General features: G+C 37.3%; 1 protein-coding gene across 1 annotated transcript in view; it reads left to right on the forward strand.

The window, feature by feature from the left end:
* The window catches only part of xmas (RRM_XMAS2 and SAC3_GANP domain-containing protein xmas), a 311,404-nt gene that overhangs the window by 120,405 nt on the left and 168,979 nt on the right, over positions 1-22,020 (forward strand). The gene's annotated exons all lie outside the window — the stretch shown is intronic.

Below are 22,020 nucleotides of genomic sequence, written 5' to 3' on the forward strand. Positions count from 1 at the left end.
ATAACTTCATAATAAAGTTTTTGTAGAATATTCCAAATTTTTATTAAGTTCTCATCCGACACCCTAAAAAAGAGAGCGACTCTGAAGAGCTGCACCTCAACTCAAGCTGGGAGGAGGCGAGGCGGGGGGGGGGGGAGTTTTTTAAGAAATGGAATAGAGTGGAAAGGTGTTTATTAAAAAATATATATTTTTTGAAATATTGTTTATTTATACTGAAAAAACGTAACAAACATCCAGTTAGGTACAAATTAATGTGACTTTTGTTGATGAACTTCTTGAGCTAGGCTCACATTGTTCAGACGATGAACTGAGAGAAGTCCAAACACAAATATTTTGAAATTTATATATGGGTCCAGTAAGCTACTCCACGAATCAAACACAATTTGGTCTGCATTTTAAACTCATCTATCGCCGTCCATTTATGTAGAATTGCAAGGGCAGCCTTTTGCCTCTCCAAATCCTCAATTTCAGTTTTAAGGCATTTTAGTCTTGCACTCCACGTCTTTGATTTTGAAGTCCTCTATTCAAATTGTGCTTCATGTGAGCTGTAAAGTTAAAGAATCGCAGTTATGTGTTAAAAGAGCTGCATGCGTCTCGCGAGCAGCAGGTTGACAACCCCTGTACTATGCCGACTTCTTTTCTTCCTCTTTGTGTGTCGGTTGCTGAATGACATTTCTGAAGCAGCCATGAATCGACATATTTTGCTAGATCGAAGCGGGTCGGTGGTGGGCCAACAATTTTAAGAAACAGTAGTGAAGAAACTGTTTTTGTTATCAACGAAGCGCTGGTTGGGCTGGCGATCAGATTCATTTGTGAAAATCCTCACTCACATTCACTTGATGAAATTGGTATTGTTTTCAAAGCGTTCTTCAATTCTTCTGAAACTTCTTATCAAATAGGTATCCACGAATTGCATCTCTTTCATTTAACTGTAACCTAATTGGCAATTTTCTAACTTCGCTTTCACCAAATGCCAACAATTCATGTTTTGAAGGATTAATACCTTTGTTGTCCTCGTTTTCCGTCTCTTGTCATCAGTATTGTCACTAGTGTTTAAATTTGAATTTTTTTCTTTTCTTTTTTTTGAAACTGTCCAAAATGTCGGTGTCATTCAAATATTCAGGTACTGTGACCATGTAAACAGAGATAGGGAAAATTTATTGAAAAATGTGGATAATGCACTTTCGCGAAACAACAGATGATTATTTGTCGGGGTAAAAGAAAATCACTTTTCTAATTCTCGAAAGGGGCACTTACAGTTGATTCACAGAAGTGTCCAACCTACGGCCCGCGAGGAAAGTGAACTTAAACAGCATTTTAAATTTTGTTAATTATCAAAAAAATTCTCATTAAATGTAAATGTTCACTAAATGTAATTGTGTATTGTACTTAATAAAAGTTTCAAATATTTTCAGTTTTATTTTTATGTGCAACAAGATATGGGAAATGTAACACTATTTTTTCTCTAATCACTCAGTGCGGTCCGTGAAAGAAATCTAACTTTGATTTTTTTTTGGATATGGCCCATGTACTGGAAAAGGTTGGACCCCACTGCAGTAGAAGGTGGGCCAGAGCCCATTAGGAATGCACCTTGACTAGCGTGACTCCTCCGTATATGGGACATGTGGTCAGATAGGTTTTACCAGGTACCACTAAGTTGTAGAATGCGTTAGCTCTCTTAATTCGCGCAGCAGCACTAATTGCCTAAGTTGCCTGGAGGCCAGAAATGCGAACAGTGCGTACCGAGTTAATTCTCTCCTAATCCAATCGCTATATGAAAATTTTCTTCGTTTAACAGAAAGTGTTTTAAATGTAACTTCCAAGGGGAAGTCAAAATAATTCGCTATAAAAGGACTTTGTTAAACAGAGGTTCGACTGAGTAATTTAGAATTATAAAAATGTTTATACAGTTTTATATAGAAATATCTTAACAATGGACTGTAAAAAATGCAAATTTAGTTAAATAATTTTAAGCTTATTTCAATAGTAGGTAAACATGTGAAAAAAATTTACGGAATATTACAAATTTCGAAGTGCACTGCATCCAGATGTCACACGTCACTGTTAATAAAGGTGCTGGTATGCCATACCGTTCCAAAAAAAAGCACTGATCATTCATTAACAACTCTGCCAATCATTCTCAAATTTTGATATCATGCCTTCTACCCCTTCGTCAATGTCATTTATGAAATGAGAAACAACAGTGGTCCAAGAAACGATCCTTGAGGGACCCCCCTCTCCTGACTTTGAACCAATCTGAAGAAAATTGAGTGGTGAACAAGTGTTTTAGTGAATTAATGTTTGTAAACAAGTGTTGTGTGCATAAATGTAAATTGTGAGTTGTATTCTTATATGCACGTACCTCAACTATACATGAAATATGTTGCGTTCTTGCCAAAATAAGCCTGATAGCTTTTGCTACATTTATGGGGAAGCTGTATTAAAATTACAGTGGAAGCCACTGTCAACTTGTGAGTAAAGCCTGTGAACTCTATTTTTGATGTAAGATCAGAAATCAAGATAAAGTGTGGACTCCAAAGATCTTCTGTACCTCGTGTTCAAGGACATTAACAGGCTGGCTTATTGGTATTCATAAATCAGTGCCTTTTCCTGTTACAGTAATAGGGCGGGAACCTTGAGACCACATAAATATTTGTTACTTTTGCATGACCAATATTTCTGGTTTTTTTTGGGAAATCCAAGCATAAAATAGAGTATCCCAACATATCTTCTGCTCTAAGGCCGGTTCCTCACAATGATACAATGAAACCACCAGAAACGTATGGACTTGACTCTGATTCAGGGTCAGAAAAGGAGTCCGCAGAAGATGCAGAACCCAGAACGAGTATAGATTCAAACTTTTCAACTCTTGTTACTGCAAAGCTGCATCTAATTACTCAGGCAGAATTGAACAATATGGTCAGAGATTTGGATCTCTCCAAAACGAAGGCTCATTTACTAGGATCACAGCTTTACAGTGGAATCACTGAAAAGGGTGTCAAGGTGACTTTTTATAGGAAGAGGCAATCTAATGTAACTACCTATTACTCCATGGATTGATTTATTGTAACAATGTCCAGGAATTAATGAAAGAGTTATATTTGGAGCACGTCCCTGAGCAGTGGAGGCTTTTCATTGATTCATCCAAGGTCAGTTTGAAAGCAGTTTTGCTCCATAATGGAAATAAGTTGCCATTGATATGAAATGGAGGTAAATAGATTTTTGACTTATTAACCACAGGAAGATGTGCCACATTCACTACATTCACCTCTGGTGTTCACACGTAGGAAACATGCGAGAATCTACAGGTTCTTTTGCAAAAACTATGCTATCAAGAATACAAATGGAATATCTGTGCTGATTTAGAAGTGGAAGCTTTGCTGACTTTGTTGCAAGGTGGATACACTAAATACCACTACTTTATATTTGAGTGGGACAGCCAAGCGAAGGATTGCTACTACAGGGTAAAAAATGGCCAGACCATTCTGAAATTACACCAGGCCAGAAAAATGTAGCACATCATCCTTTGGTGGATAAGTCAAAAATCGGTTTGCCTCCATTGCGCAACAAGTGTCAATTGCGAAAGTGATGGACAAAAAAAAGAAGAATTTTCCTGTTTTAGGCAAAAGTTTCCTTGAATCAGTGAGGCCAAGATATGAAGGAATTTTTGTGCGTCCTGAAATCAAACTGCTATTCCAATATGAGGAATTTACAAAAAAATTAAAAGCTACAGAAATAAGGGCCTAGAAGGCATTTGAAAACATCTGCTGGAACTGTTAGGAAATGAGAAATCGTAAAATTACAGTGAAATTGTGGAGGAGCTAATTTTAGAGTACAGAGAGTTGGGAATGCAAGTCATTAAAGCTTCATTTCCTACATTCCTATTTAGACTTTTTTCCTGAAAACTTGGAATCAGTCTTTGGTGAACATGGTGCAAAGTTTCACCAAGATATTTGTCAAATGGAAAAAAAGTTACAAGGGAAAGTAGAGTCCAAATACATTGGCAGTCTACTGTTGGAATCCCATACGGTAGACACCAATGGACGATTATAAAAAGCAAAAAACGAAAAATTTATACTCCATAAATATGGAGATACTCCATACCTTGCATTTTGGAAATTCTCCATAAATATGACATAAAAATTGAAGTGATTGCAGGCATAATATGGTATTCCATGATGTGGCAGATTGAGAGATATGTAGAATTAATAGATGCCCAGATAAAAAATAATGCCTGGAGCAAAGCAAAAAACTGCTTTGCCCCAGGCATTTTCATTGATTAATTTTCATTCTTTGGTAGTACATATAGGTATTATCAAAGAACAAAGTGCAGTGTATAGATATATAGGTAAACCTCGTATAACAAAGTAGTTAGGTTCCTATAAAATGTCATGTTGTGCGAAACTGTGTTATACGGGACTAAGAAAAAGTACAAAAAGGGGGGGTTACGTTCCAAAAGCTAACAAAAATACCCTATTTTGTTAACAAAACTAACAAAAATACACCATTCTAGATTTCCTGTATCTTCTTCTACTCTCTTTAAAAAAGCAGTAATCTGGTTTGTTTGCTTTTGTTTGATAAATCTTTGCGAATTTCATCGTATGGAACTAGGCATTTTTTTGAAGCTCCCTTTTAAACTTTGGGCTCCTTTCATTCAAGAATCTGCATTCAAAAAATAAGAGTCTAATTGCTCAGCTAACTTAAGCCTTCCTGTATGCTTTCTAGTGTAAAATTTGGAAGTTTAGAATTTTCATCTGCGCTATCATCCTCTGAATTCATTTGATTTTACCTCCGATGCCATTTCTACCAAATCTGCTTTACCAGCCTCTTTTTCTATCAGTAATTCTTGAATGTGTTCAGTAATCATATCTTCTTTCAATTTTTTTAGGAGCATAGGCAACTAAGACCATGTTACTCTGTGTATATTGTCTATAAATTGCGTGGGTCCTGAGGTCGATTTTCTGTTTTGCTGCATGGAAATCCTGAGATTCTGGGAGAAAAAACCATGCTACCCTCACCTGAGCCCGACTAACTCAGCCATGTTGTGAAAAAGACCCTTAAAAATTCCTCCCATCGTCGATGGGATTCGAACGCAGATCTTTTACAACCATTGTGGAGGGGAAGGCAATTCTATCAACTGTACTACCCATGAGGGCTTCAGTAGTCAAATCAAAACCTTCCCCTCCTACTGACATAGCAAGCTTTACTATCAGAATGATTCCCTTTTCTGTCAGTTAGACCATATTTCCTGAATGAACTGACTCTGGCCATACATTTTTCCACACGCATTTTAACGTTGATGGTTTTCTTTCAGCGATAAGGCTGTGATTCTGATACAGTCCACAATTGAGAAATGTTTCCATGCCTCCATCACTTCAATAGATGTGGAATCAATTTTTTCGAAAATCCATTGTAACGATTTTCTGATGGAATGAGTTTTACAGGTGGATTTAATATTTTGATCTAATGGCTGAATGAAAGTTGTACAACTGTGGTGGTAGGAACAAAACTTCAATGTTTGGATGGCTTAGTGTGCTATCCAATAGTAATAAAACTTTGAAATCTAGATTTTTCAAAAGTTCAATAGCACAGAACGTAACACAGTGATTTCCCAACAAGATAAAATACAGGGATTTCTCTCTCTCCTGGTATAACCCCCTAACCTGGGTATAACCCCCATGCACAAGTACATGGTGGGTGACCACCCAGGTGTGAACCAACGTAAGCAGGGGTCGAGGTGTGGCGCCCACACCACATGGAGGAACGCCGCCCCTCTATGTTACCAGGCAGTACTAGGTGGAAGATGACTCTCATCAACCGGTGAAATACCATCAATTTGCTTATTTGAGGCTTGAAGTGGTGGAACCCGTGTTTAGTCTCTAGAGCTAAGTTCCGGTCAACCCTTGTGCATTCTGCCTTGGAGATTGGACCAGTGCATTCTGCCTTGGAGATTGCCTCTGTTTTGTCTGATGCACAGGTGTGAGCTCTGTCGTTGAGCTGGGCAGCTGAGAGCTTGATGGGCCTCTCCTATTAATTTCTTCAAGGGCATTTACCCTGCACCGCAAGCTCTCATAGATGCCCATCAGAACGCTGAGTTGGCACCTAATTTCTTGACACTCTAGACACCTAGCACACACAAAGGCATCCTCCTTGGCTAGATTGTGTCCTGTTTTAGAAAGGTTGGCAAACATTTTACATTTTGCTCATATTTTGAGACTGTGACACGTTGGAGAATCGCCTCCTTCATTTCTCTCCCAAGTCAGAGCACTCTCGCTAGTGTGTGCTCTTTGCTTCGCAGCTCTTGTCTGGGTCATGATGTTCGTTTAATTACAATTTAATTAACAATGAATTTTAATAAGATTATTATTTTTGATTAATTGATAATACTATAATAAGCTAACAGATTGCTACTACAGTGCTTCATATTACGCTATCTAGTTTTACTTTCTACCTTACACTATCAGTTCGAGATATATATGCATTAAGCTATTTCCTATCAACCAATATGGCAGCTAGTTCAGCAATATTGATGCCAACACCGGGAGTCATAACTTCCAATAATTCAAAATAAGAAGCTAACGAACGCTACTAAACCTATTTAATATCTCTGTAAAACACAATGTACTATGTTAATTAACGAAGAATACGGTAAAAATTAAAAATGCTTATCCCTTTGCAGCCAAAAATCCACAGACTACTCTCTTCCGTGACCCAAGCGCCCTCCACTGAGAAATAATAAAGTAGTTACAAAGGATTTTATAAGTTTTAAATATTTAAATAGGGTTTTAGATTGCATTAACCTAGAATAGATTCTTAACCACTTCAACTACGCTTTGCCTTTATCCAATTCAATTATAGCTACTAGATTCAGCTATGTTTAGCCCGTTGGCCTGAAGCTCTGTAATTACAAACAAGAGGGAAATGATTCCCTCTGCTTCTGCCATTTACCAGAATATCAAACTTTTGTCAATGTACACCATAAACATATAATCACAGGAAACCAGAGTATAGTCAAACATGTAGAACTTAGGAGGTTGCTGTCCTATGGTTTTAAGTTTAGGCCCCGTTTTAGGGCAAGTGTTAAGCAAATTTATAAGCAAATTCATATTGATCTGATACAATTTAGCCTAAAATTATCATATAAATACAGCATACTAGTAGAGGCATTCCATATATGGACTTGTCTCACGTACGGAGGCATTGGTTAAACAGATTAATTGTAATTTCAAACGGTATGATAGGGACATGATTTTTGACTTGAAGTTAATTTGGCAACAGTTATTGGATTTGCAATCTAGATTTATTAAAACCACGGTTGATAAAGCAGCCAACAACTATGGTATTATTTGTAAAAAGTTTTATCCTCTCACTTTACCTAAAGAGCTCAACAACAGTATTACATACAATATGGAGGATATTAACAGTAATGTTACCAGTAAAAGGCTGAAACTTAGTTGCTATAACAGTAAATTTCCATACGTGCATTGGATCCCTATATTTCATAAGTCCCCTGTTGCATTTAAGTTTATAACTTCCTGTGGAGTTATGTTGAAATACCACATAAAAAGCTAGAATCTTTGTTAAAAATCATATTGAGTAAGGTTTTATCCACGTTTTGTTTGCTCTGATGTATCGGTAAAATTTTGCTTTGTTCAGATGTATTGGTTAATTTTGCTTTGTTCTGTAAGTTTGGCCAGCTTTTCAATTATTATGGCATTTAACTTTAACCATAATTCTATATTATAGTCCTTTAATCTTAATTGGATTAGTGCAAGATTCTTTACACAACGAATTACCAGGAGCCCTGTTAAGGGACGGGGATAAACAGATTCACCCCAGTAATTTTCCAAAATAGTTTGCTGTCTTTACCTCTACGTTTATCTTTATGCTGCCTAACTCTTATATCTTATGCCTCAAAATCTATGAGTTGTTCGAGGGAGATTGAGGTACTATTGCTATACTTGTTGCCTATTCCTTTCGCCTAATTTTTTGGGCTTATGCCCTCACTATTCTTTCCTCCTGTCCATTTTGCTATGGAAACAGAAATACTTATGTAAATATTCCATTAATACTTAAGAGTTTGGCTATCTGTAGGGCTAGCAGTTATATTTTGCTAGTTGCCGTTCTAATTTTTTATTACGAGTTTCATATTTATTTTGGTTACATTAGCTCATTTTGCTACTTAAATTTAAACTTAAATTTAATCTTAAAGCTATTATGTATACTATATATAGTATATATGAATATGGAGAGGCTGGCATTGTAACTAGCAGAAACAGATAGCTCATGTTGTTATTGATGGCATATATTGAGAGGTGCTTGCCCCAGTTGATGTGCCTTTCGATGTAAGCCTTATTCAGTAATGACATTATGGTTATATTGATTGTTTATTTTGTTAATATTGGAATTAGTATGACTTAACTATGTATTGAGATGGTTAGGGCCCTTTATAGGTTATGATTACACCTTTTTCTTAAGCTTTATAGTTAGAAATAAAATAAATATCTTGTATTTTTGCAGGCTTATGTAATGTTCAATCATTTCTGATGGCATTAATTTGTCTTGTCCTGAATATATCAGTGTTTAAATGATCTAAACTTATCTAAATTATTTGGATATTAGTATAAATTCTGCTTTTGTATATGTATGTGCATATATATATATATATATATATATAAACTTAAGTGAGAATAATAATTAAAAAATAAAAATTAAAAATAAATAAAAATGCCAGCAGCTTGGCAAGACAGAAGAGCGAAAATTGTGAAATTATACGTGTGAAATTAAATTGTGAAATGATTTTTCCCTTATATATATATATATATATATATATATATATATATATATATATATATATATATATATATATATATATATATAAATGGGTATTCAATGTAACTATGTAAAGGTAATGTTTAAAGAATTACATAAGAAAAAGGTATAAAGTTGATGAAATGGTTTCAGTGAATGCAAAATTAATAAATAGGTATGACAGATGCACTTAAAAGTGCAAAGCAGCATTAAAGGATGCAAGAGTAAATATAAGTTGTATTAAAAAGTTGTATTAATATATTAATATTAATAGTTATATTAATAGTTGTATTAATATATTGAATTAAATATGCATAAATGGATGTGCTAGTTATACAAAATGCCAGCAACTAGTAGGGTGAGGAAAGTAGAAAAAGAAGTGTAGTAGATTTATGAAAGGTGAAAGAATGTTAAAATCCTAGAAGTTTTGATAAATTCAGAAAAATTTTGGGCTGAATTACCAAGCCAATATAGGTGCCTCCGTAGCCAGGAGCAGCAGTGCGAAGCACACGCTTTTTGATTAGACCGGGGTTCGAGCCCGTCACCACCAAATACGGAGGATGCGGGAAGGTCAGGGAATGACCACCGCATATCCCGGAGCAATATGGCCTTAGTTGCTAATGCTCCTAAAAACCAAATAACAAACAAATAACCAAGCCAATATAAAGTGGGGGAACTGTAAAGGAAAATTAGTACATCAAAATAATAATATAATGCAAATAAAATGGAAATAAAAATTAAAATGAAAATATTATAGCTGTCATCAGATATGGGGGGGAACATATTTATAAAATGGTCAAATATAGGTAATGCAAATATGCATGATGTCAACAGAAATAATTATTGATAACATTATCAGGGGACTATACCTGACCATGTATCAGGAACTGTGTTACTATATACTTGTCCATACCTGATCATGTATCAATAATTATATCTGATGACAGCTATAACATTTTCATTTTATTTTTAATTTTTATTTCCATTATATTTGAATTATATTATTATTTTGATGTACTAATTTTCCTTTACAGTTCCCCCGCGTTATATTGGCTTGGTAATTCAGCCCATAATTTTTCTTAATTTATCATAATCTCTAGGATTTTAACATTCTTTCACCTTTCATAAATCTACTACACTTCCCTTTCTAATTTCCTCACCCTGCTAGTTGCTGGCATTTAGTATAACTATCACATCCATTTATGCATATTTAATTCAACATATTAGTACAACTTTTATATATATACAGGGTGTCTCAAAATTATTGGTACAAACGTTTAGGGGAGGTAGGTAACATCTAAAGGAATGTGAATCGCATAGGAACCCATAACCAGAAGCGTCACGGGAAAGTAGTAGCAGAGGCACAACAAGCAGAAATGACAAGACAGTAATTAGTGGCAAACATTTATTTGACCTAATATTAACAATGTAGTACAAGATAGATGCATTTCATGATGTTATCTCATGGTGGTCGAAGGTTCCACCATGAGACGTAATGCATGCGTGACACCAACACAGCATGGATTGGCGGACATGGTCGAACACACCTGGAGTTTCTTTGACAGTAGCAGTAGCGCAGACGGGTCTCGCCACGAGATCCATTTCCATCTGCACAGACGATTCATAGATGATAGATTTGAGGCCCCCCCCCCACAGAAAGAAATCAAGGCTCGATAAATCAGGTGAGTGTGTGGGCCAGGCAATGGGTCCACCACGGCCAATCCATCAACGCCCAAAACGCCTGTTCAAATGGTCACAAACACACCTTCCATAATGGGCAGGCGCCCCATCATGTTGAAACCAAATGTTGCATTTCACATTTGCTGGAACATCATCAAGTAACCCTGGTAGAACTTGTTCAAGAAAAATCAGATATTTAGCGAGTTCATGCGGGATGGTAACAGGTATGGGCCACCTAAGCAGTCGGTGAATGCTTAGTCGGCCCATACCTGCCCACACATTTATTGCGAAGCGATGTTGTGCCACATGGGGCGCAGACCGTGTGGGTTGTCATGAGCCCACACATGAGCATTGTGCTGACTGAAATAAGTCAGCACAATGCTCATTCGAGTGAAATAAGCCTAATCCGTGAGCAAAACCTAGGCTCGAAAATTCAAGTCTTGAACACTTTCTTGGAGAAACCACTGCTCAAAAGACACACGTGCAGGATCATCTTGGGGGAGCAGTAACTGAACCCTTAGGAGATGAAAGGGGTGTAAGGAATCGTCATGCCAGACATGCTTTACACTACATAAGGTATAAGGTATGTTCGTGTCAGACAGCACCTGGGATTTCTCCCATCTCCACGTGTGTTTCGCTGTATCGAGGACAGTACACTGTCAAGCCAGAGACTTGAAAGTGTGTGGGCCATGTCTGTGCAGTGTGATATGTTGTGCCCATTGTTTATCCGGCTTATTGGCCGCCAGGCCCCTAGTGGGGCCCAACGTTGCCCATACCCTGCCACGTCGAGGCTAGCCGGGTGTATCCAGTATCACAACAAATTGCTCTGGCAGGTCCTGCCACCTAGTTTCCTGGGATTTCAGTGGCTAGGACCTATTAAAAAAAAATTGCGTTTGACATTAATGCTTAATGGGATTGCTGTTAGGAAATCACTGGTTGCGGTTGAACGCTAAAGAGATGTGTTAAAGGCCAAATAGGTCGGGCAAAATTTTGATGTTATTAAATTTAGACATGTGAGGCTATACGCTAGCTAATAGTGTTAGTTGTCTTAGAGATTTACAGGGAACCGGTAGAATTTAGACGTTGATTAGAATTTGGCGGCATTGTTAAGGGTGTACTTCGGTTGATTTAGTTAGAGAGGGAGGGAGACTGAAGACTGGGGGGGGAACAGATAGAAGAATAGGGACGATAGAGTAGGCATCCCCAAAGAGGTCAGTGGAGACGAGCCCCACCAGGCGAAGTATGGGGGGTAGGCAGGGAGGAGACAGAGATCCGTCTCCTCCCTCCCCTGCCTGGGGATGGGGTTTTAAAGGGAACCAGGTTAGAGTACCCAGTTCAGATCGCCGTTTGCAGTAAAGCCGCAGAATGTCTTCATTGGTGTCATGTCCAAGGAGTGTAGAATCCGGTATGAGGGTTAATCTGCCCATCCCGCTCTGGGGGTGGGATATGTTAGCTGGCAGTGGGGAACCCACCAGGCAATGGGGTGGGAGAGACACACATTTACTTCATTCATAATCTGCATTCTCACTCTACGTGCATTCTTTTTTTTTTTTTTTTTTTTTATTTTATTTATTTTTTTATTATTATTATTATTTTTTTTTTTTTAGATACTTTTTTCTTATTTTATAATTTTTTTTCCCAAGTTTTTTATATATATATATATATATATTTTTTTTTTTTTCACTCAACTCGTTCATCTTTTTCTCACACACCAGGGGGGATGCAATGATGTGTAAATTTAAATACTAATTAAAACTAAGGTTAGTGTGTACTTAACTGTAGCATTTATGGTTTGTATTCTTTTTCTCATATGCTTACACTTTTATTCATTCTTCTAGCTCTCATCTCATTTATTCGACTCTTACTTTCTGCATTGCACTTAAATTGCATTTAAATTTACACCTCAACTTCCTGTTATTCTTCAGTTGTGGTGCAGGCCTAGCCACAAGTTTTTTTTTTTTTTTTTTTTTGTAGGCCAGGGGAGAATGCAGTGATAGTGTTTATGTGGTTAGTGAATGTTTGTTAGTACAGTATATATAAAGTGATGTAAATTATTTTTAACTTTGTATTCTTTCGGCCAATTACATTTGCTCTTCCACTCATTCCCATTTACTCTCTCTTTCCCTCATGCTAGGTCATTCTTTCTTTCACCAAAACTGCCATTTATTCCCTTTTACCATAATTCCGATTTCACTCAGTTCCCAGCCTATCCATTGTCTTTCATTCTCATTCATTCATACTACATTGCATCCCTTTGCTACTAGCCTACTGATATTTTTCAGCTAATCTGCTCCCTGTACATCTCCCTCCCCTACGTGGTTACTTATTTGGCATGGGGTCCCAGGTTCCTACACATGGCAGGGTAATCCTGGGGAGGTTTGTCATGTCAGGCTTCTGTCAGGGTGCAGAATACTGCAATCCTGACAGTTTTTAAGTCATCGTCTGGGCGTGGTGGGAAACTTGGGCAATTTTATTATTGATTAATTGCTGGGGGGCTGAATTGCCATTCTTTGCATTGCTCTGCGCATTTCGAATACTTTCTGTGTGAAAGATGTAAAAGCTTTATAATTTTGCTCTTCTATGATGAACAGATGTTCTTCTCCCCTGGGAAGGGGACCAATCTGTGATATTAGCTCTGTTCTGGGGATGTCATACATTATACATTCATATAGAATGTATGCCCAGTCTTCAACTTTCACCACAGGTGCAGTTTGGGTCATCGGTCAGGCCTAAAGAGGTTAGTTTCGCCTTTAGGGAGCCGTGACCTGTCAATATAAATGTTTGTTACCTCTAAATGACCCATAATCGCACAAATTTTGATGCACACGCACAAACAAACGGTGATCCGGTACATGTCTGTCTGGGAAGCGTTCTCCATAAATTCGTTGTGCGGCTCGTCCATTGCCCTCTGCTAATCCATACACTAGGTGCATGTCTGCCAGCTCACAGTTCGTATATCTGTGCATGCTCTTCGTGAGGCGACTACTGCCTGAATGATTAAACCAGAAATTTTCCCTCTCGCTAACTGATGAACAGCGCTGTCTACCGACTTACGGTGACGTTTCCGGTTATGGGTTCCTATGCGATTCACATTCCTTTATATGTTACCTACCTCCCCTAAACGTTTCTATCAATATTTTTGAGACACCCTGTATATAAGTTGTATTAATAATTAGTAGCCGGCCAGGGTGGGTAAAGTGCCTTCCTGGCAACCCAAAGGTCGCGGGTTCGAATCCAGCCTCACGCTTGGATCAGAGTAGAAAATGCAAAAACCTTGGTAGGTGCAAAAAAAAAATTAGTAAAATATATATTTTTTTAAAAATTTTTTTTTTTAATGTGAACCCCAAACACAGAGGTATTAGAACCTATAGTACTTAGTACCGTGCTTGAGTTGGAGGTTGAGAAGACGAAAGGAGATATTTGTTGACATTGGACTTGAACTTCTGTAGATTGCAATTTTCAGGAAATATGTATGAAGGAAGGTTGTTTCTAGTCATACCGACCCAGCATCTCAACCTGCTGGGTCGGTATGACTAGAAAACGGAAGCCAGCTGGAGTTGTGAACATTAAATGAGGAAGATGAAAAGTTGGTTCTGTGGGTTTGAAGTTGGACAGTAAAGTGATGTTGGCTGGTGGCGGCATGTGTTTGGACTGTTTTGAAAGAGAGAGAGCGGGAATTATAGAAGCCAATTCAGAAGAACAGTGCCCATGGAAGTATCTGTAGAAGAGGCATGCATCAGAAACAGTACGTCTGTTAGAAAGCGAGTGGAGAGACTGTTAGAAATGAATCATTAATTAACCTAACTGCCTGAGAGAGGTTTTGGGGGGCACCACCCCAGATGTGGGAACAATATTCCATAGTAGGGCAGATTTGCAATTTGTACAGAGTAAACAGCTGTATGGAAGAAAAGTAATTCCGAGAGCAAAAGAGAAAACCAAGTATTTTAGGTGCAGAGGAAGCAATATTTGTAATGTGGTTGTGAAGAGAGATTAGAAGTCAGGGTAGTCCCCAAAAGAGATATATCAACTTGCCTAGAAATCAGAGTGTCACCAAAGGTAAGCATAGGAGCAGAAGAATCCTTTTTGCGAGATATAAGACAAGACTGAGTTTTAGAAGGGTTGAAATCAACTAAGTTGTCATTGCCCCACTGGAGAATTTCCTGAAGATCGGCATTTAAGGAATTGGTAGCAGATTTTCGAGAAGTTGAAGCTGATGGAGTAGGACAAGGTTTCTCAAAATGGAAAGTGGAATGCAATGTGCTATCATCGGCAAAAGTATGGATAGGATTTCCAGTCAATGGAAGAAGGTCATTGATATACAAGAGGAAAATAGTGGGGGAAAGAACTGAACCTTGGGGGACACCAGCATTAGTGGAGAAGTTAGAAGATAGAGAGCCATCTAGCATCACCCTAAGTGAGCGATCAGAGAGAAAACTGGATAACCAATTACTAAAAACAGTTGGCAAACCATAAGATGGAAGCTTGTTTAGAACCTTTATGCCAAACACGATCGAAAGCCTTTGAGATGTCAAGAGCAACTACTTGTGTTTCACCGAACCTTTCCATTGAATTAGTCCATAAATGGGTAACTTAAGCCAGAATATCACCAGTGGATCGACACTGACAGAATCCATACTGGCGATCATTGATCACACAGAAGGTTTCTAGGTAGTTTAAAAGTTGGCGGTTAATTGATGTCTCCATTACTTTAGAAAGAATAGAAGTAATTGCAATGGGAGGGATTTGTCACCCGTTTTAGGAACTGGCTGGATATGAGCAAATTTCCAAGCAGAAGGAAAAACACCTTTGGAATAAGAAAGTGAAAAAAGGTGGCAAAGAATAGTAATAAGTTCAGGAGCACAGGTTTTGAGAACAAGTGGAGAAATACCATCGGGACCTGAAGCTTTCTTAGCATCAAGATTCATCAAAATCCTTCTGATATCCTTTTGACGGAAGACCACAGGAGGCATTGAATGGAGCGTATTGGGAGGTGTTTTACCAAGATCATTAATACTTGAGCTGGAATAGAAATGGGATACTAGCAGGTCAGCTTTATCCTGGCTGAAGTGACAACAGAACCATCTGGTTTGGACAGAGGTGGGAGCAGAGATGGGCAAAAGTTGCAGCCAATAGCTTTGGAAAGAGACCAGAATGCTCGGCTACCATTAGGGCAAGAAGCAAGTTTTCAAACCTGTTCAAGCCTGTTCAAACTCTAATTTGGTCTGATTAATAACTGCTTTACAATTGTTGCAAGCTTTGGTGTAGGCAGAAAATGAAACTGAAGAATTAGAAACAAGCCAATTACGATATGCAACATTCTCTCCTCTTGAACAGCCTTAGCACATTTATTGGAAAACCAAGGTTTAGATAAAGGACGAGATTTTAAAGTGGAGTGTGGGATAAAGGATTCCATTCCTGCAAGAATAATTTCAGTGACCCGATCTGAGCAAATGTTGACATCAGAACTTTTGAAACAGTAATCCGACCAAGGAAAAAAAGAAAAGAAGTCTCGCAGGTCATCTCATTTTGCATTCTTGTAATGCCAAACAGCACGAGGTTGGGAATAGCAATGAGATAAAGGTTCCATTGGAGAAGAGACAATCACCAAGTTATGATCTGAAGTGTCTAAAGGACCTCTCTCTTCGACAGTGTACTTAGAAGGTTGTTTGTGAGAAAAAGATCAAGCGTATTGGCTGTATGATTAGGTTTGTCCTGTATTCTTGTAGGTAAATGAACAATCTGTGCTAGGTCATTAGTAATTGCAAAAGCCTCAGCATCTCGACCTGCTGGGTCGGTATGACTAGAAAACGGAAGCCAGCTGGAGTTGTGAGCATTAAAATCACCAAGGAAAATTACTTCACTGTTAGGAAAGTTGGACTAGAGAAAGTCAAGTTGCAAAGAGAGGAAGTCAAAGAGCTCCAAGTGATTAGTGGAGTTGGGAGAAAGGTAGAGACAACATGAATTTGACAAAATTAGGTAGCGAGATTTTAAGCCAAAGAAGATCAAAGAGAGGAGATTTGAAATTGCCAAGTCTCTGACAGGGAATATCAGAATGGACATATGCACAGGTACCACCTTTGAGGCGAAAGGAATCATACAGCAAATATATACAACTTATATATATATAAATTCCATAGTTCATTTTTTGTCTATATAAACTGGTTAAGATTACTTTTGTCAGTAGTGTGGCTTTGCACTGGAGTGCCCGTATCTGTTCTATTTTTAATTTTCGCTGCATCAAGACCTCCATTATTCAAGTCCTCTGCATTGGCGGTTCGATCTGGGGATCGTGTGATGGACTGATCTTTCGATCATCTCACCTTTGCAGCGATTCCCTGACCATTATTGGCCTTGTGGTCCTCTGTTGAGATGGGGCGTAATGGTCAGTCTATTTTTGGTTTATTTTTGTTTTGTTTTGCTGTAGTGGTTTAGATCTCTGTTGGTGATATTTGGATGGTGCCTGTCAGAGGGGGTGCCGTTTAATTTCTATTTTAATTGGCTTTCAAAATTATTATTCTTATAATTAGATGTTCTAAATTATCCTAGAGATTTTTGCTGCAATATTTTTACTCTTGTTACCTCTCTCTTCCCTCCCTGTTTGGTTTGATTCTTAAGTTTAATTTCGACTATTTTCGCTCTTGCCTTGCCATACTGCTGGCATTATTTCATTTTTTATTTTTAACTCTCATTCTAATTTATTTGTATAGTTATATATATAATATTGATAAAAATAAGATGTAATGAAATTTCTGCAAGCGTTAGTAAACAAGAAAAGGTATTAAAAAAATTAAAAATATTAAACTGGGTTATGGATCAAAAAACTGCAACCATAATGAATTATGGATGAATATATTATTAATAGTGTATTAGGTGGAGGTGCTGAACTGTCAGGTGTAATTACCATGTTTCGGCTTATTGCGGTGGCTCCTACAATTTTTGCTGCCGACCCCCTTGACAAAGTAGTTAAAGTCCTAGGACCTATGGCTTTAGGTACTATCATTTATTTTTATATTAAACTTTAATTTTATTTTATTTCAAGTATTCTGTTTTTACCATACATGTGTTCTCAATTTTTCCATGGTAATTACACCTGACAGTTCAGCACCTCCACCTAATACACTGTTAATAATATATTCGTCTATATATATATATATAAATAATTTTTTTTTTTTTTTTACTCACAGGGTATTGTTCATTATGAATTTCTTCCTCATGGTGAAACATAGCAGCATAGTGTTTGGGTTGCAGATGTGGGAACCATCCGTGGTTCCCACATCTGCACCTTTGTTTCTCAGTGGGATAAAACAGAGCTCTGTAAAAGCCAGAAGTGTGAGTTGAGTTGTGTGCTGTTTTGTGAAAGTGTAGTGTAGTGTGTTGGGTTGTGTTATTCATCTGACTGTCTGCTGCGAGGGACCCTAGTGGGGCCCCACATTGCCTGCTACTTCCTCTGGGAGGTAAGCCAGGCAGTCTCATATTCTCTGGCTGGTCTCTGCCAGGATTTCCTAAGCTTCCTGACAGAGAACAAAAAAAAGAAAAAAAAGAAAAAAAAAGAAGTTAAGAGTATGGGATAAAGTGCCAAGGATGGGGGGAGGTGAAAAGATAGAATTATTGGGGATGTAGAGGAAGGCATTCCCAAAAGCCAATGGAGACAAGCCCCATCAGGTGAAGACAGTGGGATTAGAAGTAGATGTGCTAGGATGCACGGTCTAGATTGCCATCTGGTGGAGGGTGCCAATTCAAGCTTAGTGATGGTCAGGTTTATTAAATCCAGTGGAATTCTTGGATGACCTCCACTCACTGGAGGTCATAACAAGGTGAAGGTAATAGTCCAGTGGTTGTCATTGTTTCAGTTTGTGAATGTCTCATTCTGTTGTTAGACATTCCAGTGATTGTATCACAGGATAGTAAAACCATTGTTTTACGCTCGTTTCAAGTTAAGTTTCTCAGTGAGAATATTTGGAACCGTTACTTACACTTAAAAGGGTTGTCGGTTCTTGTAGTGGGTGCGGCTTGCTTGTCGGAATTATGGTTCTGGGGTTCAGATTGGGAAGTCCCTGTGTGAAGAACCTGCAGTTTATAAAAGGTTCCGTAAATGCCAGTGGATACCTGCCTATATTGGAAGGCAAATTGCTGCCAACCATTAGAGACCATTTCAAACTGCCAAGTAACTGCATCTTTCAGGATGACTCTGCTCCTTGTCATCGGGGGGAAAAGTGTAAGTAGGAACTTCTGTAGTTACTTTAGCTTCATTTCTGCACTAGAGGTTCGGCAGTAATGTGTTTACATTTGTTACAAGTGGAAAAAATGGTTGGAAGAAAGGTCCATTACAACTCTTAGCTGGCCAGGAAACATATAGAGAACCGTTGGCATCGTGTGGAATCTACAGTTGCCAGAAAGAAACCAAAGACCCTTCGTGAACTTCAGGAAGCCATAATTTGTGTTTATAACTACTAACTATCGGTTGATTATCTTCAGAAATTGATCTTGTCAATGCCTCGATAGTGTGCTGCTGTCAACTAAATATTATATATAGAGGCTGTTCAACTAAATATTAGTTTGCACCTGGTGAACTTTTCATTTTGTTTTCCATTTAAAATAATAAACTGAAGCAAACTGAGGGCTTCTGATAACGTTTCAGCCATAATTGTCACATTTACCAAAACTGTTGTATAAAGGTTGCAAATGCTCATTTTGAAATATTTTGAGAGCACCTGTCAAATATTACTTAGCTTTGCCTTAACTATTAATGAATATCTTTTGTTTTTATTTCTATTTGTGATACTAGTCATTAATGTAACATACCATCACGAAAAAGGGTTAGAAATGTGAAATTCCTAGGTGATGCACTTTCTTTGAACACCAGTGTATATACACTATATACATACTTGTATGTATATATATATATATATATACATGTATGTGTGTGTATATATATATATATATATATATATATATACACACACACATGTGTGTGTATATATATATTTATGTGTGTGTGTGTGTGTGTGTGTGTGTGTGTGTGTGTGTGTGTGTGTGTGTGTACTATCATTGAATTATATTAAATATTAACACAAGTTAAATTATAATAAAGTGAATAAATAAATAAATAAATAATTAAGCATTCATTAGAGGCAGCGACATGCAATTCCTCCATATGAAGCTGAAATACATCCAATATTTTAAATTAAATAAAATAAAACATAAGCCAGTAGTATGGCAAAAACTGTAGAGCGAAAATTAACATAAAAATAACCCAAATAAACAAACGAACTAAAAGAAAGAATAGATATAAATAGTAGCCCAGAAACCCTTGTATAATTTCGAACTTTAAATCCAATTAACAAAAACTATACAAAATTTAGGATAATGCCAATTACGTATGAATTTAGCGGTACCCCCCCCCCCCCCCGAGAGGTGCCAGTTCCGAAAGACGTGAAATATCACCAAAAGAGGGTTAAAGGAGCTACCAAACGATAACAAAATCAAAATAAATTAAAATAAAATAGACTGACCATCATGCCCCATATCGACAGAGGACCACGAGGCCAATAATCGTCATGGAATCGCTGCATTTCAATTGCTATACAAATCGTCGCCATGGTGAAAAGATCGAAGTACCAATTCACAATTGTGAATTGGTACTTCGATCTTTTCACCATGGCGACGATTTGTATAGCGATTGAAATGCAGCGATTCCATGACGATTATTGGCCTCGTGGTCCTCTGTCGATATGGGGCATGATGGTCAGTCTATTTTATTTTAATTTATTTTGATTTTGTTATCGTTTGCTAGTTCCTTTAACCCTCGTTTGGTGATATTTCACATCTTTTGGAACCGGTACCTCTCGGGGGGGGGGGGGGTACCGCTAAATTAATATGTAATTGGCATTATCCTAAATTTTGTATAGTTTTTGTTAATTGGATTTAAAGTTTGAAATTATACAAGGGTTTCTGGGCTACTATTTATAGCTATTCTTTCTTTTCGTTCGTTTGTTTATTTGGGTTATTTTTATGTTAATTTTCGCTCTACAGTTTTTGCCATACTACTGGCTTATGTTTTATTTTATTTAATTTAAAATATTGGATATATATGTGTATATATATGTGTGTATATATATATGAGGGAGGTTATAATCAAACAACTGAGTCCCCATGCATGAACAGTATCAAAACTACACAGCAGTTAAAGGCAAAAACATTTTTGCAGAAAGGGACAGTGTGGTGAAATTGGTACGCTTCAAACTTATCATAGATGCAGTTATTGTGTGATGCATTGCCACCTTTGTCTCATATTGATGTTCCCACATGCTACATGTCCTTTCTTCAAATATTAGTTGATTATTCTCCATCCTCACATGGATCATCTGCAACACTACAAAAACCTGCTTGTCTAAATTAGCTTTAAAATTAATGTTTTATTTAAATTGATCTTTCTTTTTATGAATTATGGCTATTTAAAATAATGTTTACATATAATTTCGACTTTCCCTTTATATTTTTTCTGAATCCTGCAAACATTGGTGTTTTATTGTGTATTTCACTATCATATTTTCACCTAATAATAATTATTATTGTTTTTGTTTCAGTTATTATATCTATTTGTAAATTCTTCAATTCACTTCAACTTCCAATGTGTCAATCAACATTGTATATATGGCATTCATGAAACAGAGCAGAAGTGTGTATTCATTGTGAAAATACATTTTGCTTAAATCTTGTTGCCAAGGGAGCTTCAAACATAAATTTTACAATGTGCAGATTGTAAAATTTCATGACAGCCACACATAAATTGTGTGGCTGTCATGAAAGAATGAATGTCCATCATTATCAATGGTGTTTCTTGATAAGATGATAAAGTTGGCAAGAAAATCATTTAGCAGAGTATCATTGTCAATTTGCCCATTGGTAAAAACACTGCAGAGGTGTGCAATATATTCTCATCTTTAAAATTCCTTTTTTTTCCCACACTCACTGGAACATATTACTCACAATAAAAATGCCAACTTGTCTTCCAGTACTATTTTTTTTTTTTTTTTTTTGATTTGGTAGTTGTTGGCGCATCGGCTTCTGTGGCCATATTGCACCTCCCAAGGTTTTTGCAGTACTTTGATCCAAGCCCGAGGCGGGAATCGAACCCGCGACCTTTGGGTTGCCGGGCAGGTACTTTACCCACTCGGCTAGCCCGGTCGGCCTTCCAGTACTAGTAAATCATTGTGCTTTTCAGTGTCACTTTGACAACTGCTAGATAAGCAGTTGTCCAAGTAACACTGACATTTTGATAACTACTAGAAAGGTCACCTTGCTTTTCTGGTAGTTATGATGATATCTCAGGATCCTGATTAATAAAAGCTTAGATTTTTACACTTAAGTAAAAGGAGCTTCACTGAACTAAATAATCACAATGCAACTCTATTTAACATACTTCCCTTTTCTGTCATAAAATAAGAATACAGCTCAAGAAATGGTATTACAAATTAGTTAACAACCATTAAATCATCACTTTATTGAAACTTTACATGAATTAATTTT

This window comes from Mastigoproctus giganteus, chromosome 9 (genome assembly GCF_048544385.1).
Source record: "Mastigoproctus giganteus isolate SK-2022 chromosome 9, ASM4854438v1, whole genome shotgun sequence".
In the NCBI taxonomy this organism is placed as follows: Eukaryota; Metazoa; Arthropoda; class Arachnida; order Uropygi; family Thelyphonidae; genus Mastigoproctus; species Mastigoproctus giganteus.